We start from the raw sequence: 2,779 nt of genomic DNA on the forward strand, positions 1-2,779 counted from the left end.
AAGGCCATGGGCCTTCTCTTCAGTATAGCATATATAGTCCCAGAGACACCACTCTACATACAATTTCAGGGGTCCTGGGATCCCCTCAGCAGTTCAAGGGGAATTTGGGGACCCATGGACCTGACCAGAGACCTAGGGTAAAGTAGGCAGTACACAGGGCGGGGGTTGGCGTGGTGGTTAATTGCACACGCTCTGGTGGCGGACTGATCACGGTGCCTAACCAAGGTCTGCCACTTTCAGTTGCAAACCCATGTCCAAGTGTCCTAACCTCTCCAAGCCTCCCTTTTTGCATCTGTAAAATGGGAATTAGATCTGCTTCATAGGGGTGGAAAAGACTGTTAATAATACAAGAACAATGCAATATACAGTGTCTGGCACATATGGATTCATGCATTACAGATCTGTCCAAAACAGATACACTGAGCGGCTATGTGCCAAGGACTGCTCTGGGCTGGAGACACCACAAAGAACAAGACCAAGTCCTTTCCTCCGAGAGTTTACGTTTGAGTGGGTTGAAGTTTAACAAATAGTAGCTGTTTGATTACTTCTGTTATTATTAACGGTTGGATTCAGAACTTACCACTACACCCACTTTAATGGCTACTTATGGCCGGTTACCCATTAGGATTGTCCTCTGCAGGGGTGAAGGATGGTGAGCTTCTGGATAGAAAAAAAAAACTCTCCTGTCAACCTTTATTAAAAATTGTAATAGCCTTCATGTTTTGGCATCATAATTTTCTTTCTTACTCATGTTTTAAAGAAGCCAATTTGAGCCCCCATTCTCACATTTCTAATGAGGAGCTGTCACTTCTTTCTTCTAACAGGTTATTTAGCCCATGCACGAACTGTGATTTTATGAGCAAACAGTCCTCATTCATCAAGAATTGACAAGGAGACCCCAAACGGGAAGGTGTAGAGAGCAGACTTGAGTCACTGAGCCATAAAATAAGTGCTCTAGCCGCCAATCCACCAATCCACGCAATTTCAGTTTAGGGTCTCAATGATCTGATCATCATCCATATTCTGGTTCACTTTTCCTGCTCAGACGAATGCGGTTGCGCCAGGGGAACAATTCCCTGGTCCCTATTTCGAGCATGATCCATTTTCCCCAGGAAATCTGGACGCTGCGGAAGCCAGGAGGGGAGGGGTTGGTGCTGTGACTTACTGGCCAATTTTGTCCTGCAAACATGGGCAGGCGAGGCTGTTCCGATGGCAGGGTGGCAGCTGGAAAGGGCGCTGGCTCTGGGCCTGGGCCCCGCCTTTGCTGACGTCAGAGCCCTGGAGCAGGGCTGCTGACGCTACTGACTAGGCCGGCTGTTTACTACATTGTTTTTTAACAGCTGCACTTCCAGTAAGACCTGAGAACACGCCACGACACCCTCATTTACAGCACTGAGCATGTCACTCAGCAGCATGTGGGCCAAGAAAGGGAGAGTCCAGGAAGGTGAGATTAGCTGGCAGTCGGGTAAATTGCCTGATCTGAAGGGAGAGCCCAGGGTAAACCAGATGGCTACAGTGGCGCTGCCCAGAAGCACACTGTGGGCTGCCCTTTGGAAAGTCAATCTGAGCAGGATTTCTTCTTGAGAAGGTCCAAGTAGCCACTGGATCTTGGAGTGGGAATAGGACCTGGTCTCAGAGTGGCTGACTTTCCGAGTGACCTGGGCATGTCATTTCTCCTCTTTGAGACTCAGTTTCTCTGCTTGTACAATAAGGGTGCTCATTCCTTGGTTCCTCTGTGGGCAGCAGCACAGCCCGGTGTTAGGCACAGGGACTCCTGGGACCAGTCCTTCATTCTCCTGGCCGTGGGACTGAGGGAAGGGCCCTACCTTGTGAAGACGCACTCTTCTCGTGTGTCAAGTGGAGACATTTGTGGACTTGTGATCTCTCAGTGCTGTTTTGAGGGTTCGTGTGACAAAGCACACAGAGATCTTAGCAGAGTGGCAGATGCCTAGTGAGAGCTCAATACACAGGGGGTCTTACCAACATCAGCACCACTACCAAGCGTGTGTGGAGGGCTCTGTACAGCGAGTGCTGTGCGCTGGGCTGGGCAATTCTGAGGCTCTGTTCAGCTGGTACATTGGGTTATCTGTGATCAAATAAAAGGCCACTGGCTCTCTTCCTCCCTTCTGATAGAAGTTACCAAAACCTTCATATCCATTTCACTAGGATTCCTAAAACACAGTCAGTCACTTTGGGGAACAGCCACGATCACGAACGTGGTTTTCCCAGGACAAGGCTCGTCTATTGCACTCCGGCTGTGCTGACCTCTGCGATTTTCCCAAATGTGGGAAACTCAGTTGCATAATTTGTGGCAGTGGGTGACTGCGTTGGATAAAAAATAAAAAATATGTAAAACCATTTCCCTAAGGCCAAGGTTAAGACGTCCCTTTGGAATGAAAGATAATAATAATAAGCACAACAATAAATTCCTTTTTACCAGGTACTGTAGACTTGACAAAGCATTTTCAAGTGTATTATCTCTTTTGGATCCTCCCAACAGGCCTGTGAAGCGAGGGGAACAATTACCTATGGGTTGCAGGTGAGGAAACTGAGGCTCAGAGATTGTCCAAGGGAACGTGGATGATGAGAGGCAGAGGAGGACTAGAACTCACGTCCTCTGGTTCCAAATCTAGTGTCTTTCTAAAGTAAAACAGTACAGTAGCTGGCTCTTCAAAACCCGAAAAAAAAAAAACCGCAAAGAGGTTCATGATTAGTCTTCCCATCTTTGCAGGTGGTTGGTTGGTAGAGAGGCGGTGGGCCCAGACTAGATGCTCTGTCT

The 2,779-nt window shown here is 48.1% G+C and overlaps 1 pseudogene; it reads left to right on the forward strand.

The window, feature by feature from the left end:
- The first annotated feature begins 2,182 nt into the window (after window positions 1–2,182).
- On the forward strand, window positions 2,183–2,360 carry LOC147913399 (U1 spliceosomal RNA; annotated as a pseudogene).
- The last annotated feature ends 419 nt before the right edge of the window (window positions 2,361–2,779 follow it).

The sequence above is a fragment of the Ceratotherium simum genome, chromosome 27, assembly GCF_057802395.1.
Source record: "Ceratotherium simum simum isolate JZ-2026a chromosome 27, ASM5780239v1, whole genome shotgun sequence".
Lineage (NCBI taxonomy): Eukaryota > Metazoa > Chordata > Mammalia > Perissodactyla > Rhinocerotidae > Ceratotherium > Ceratotherium simum.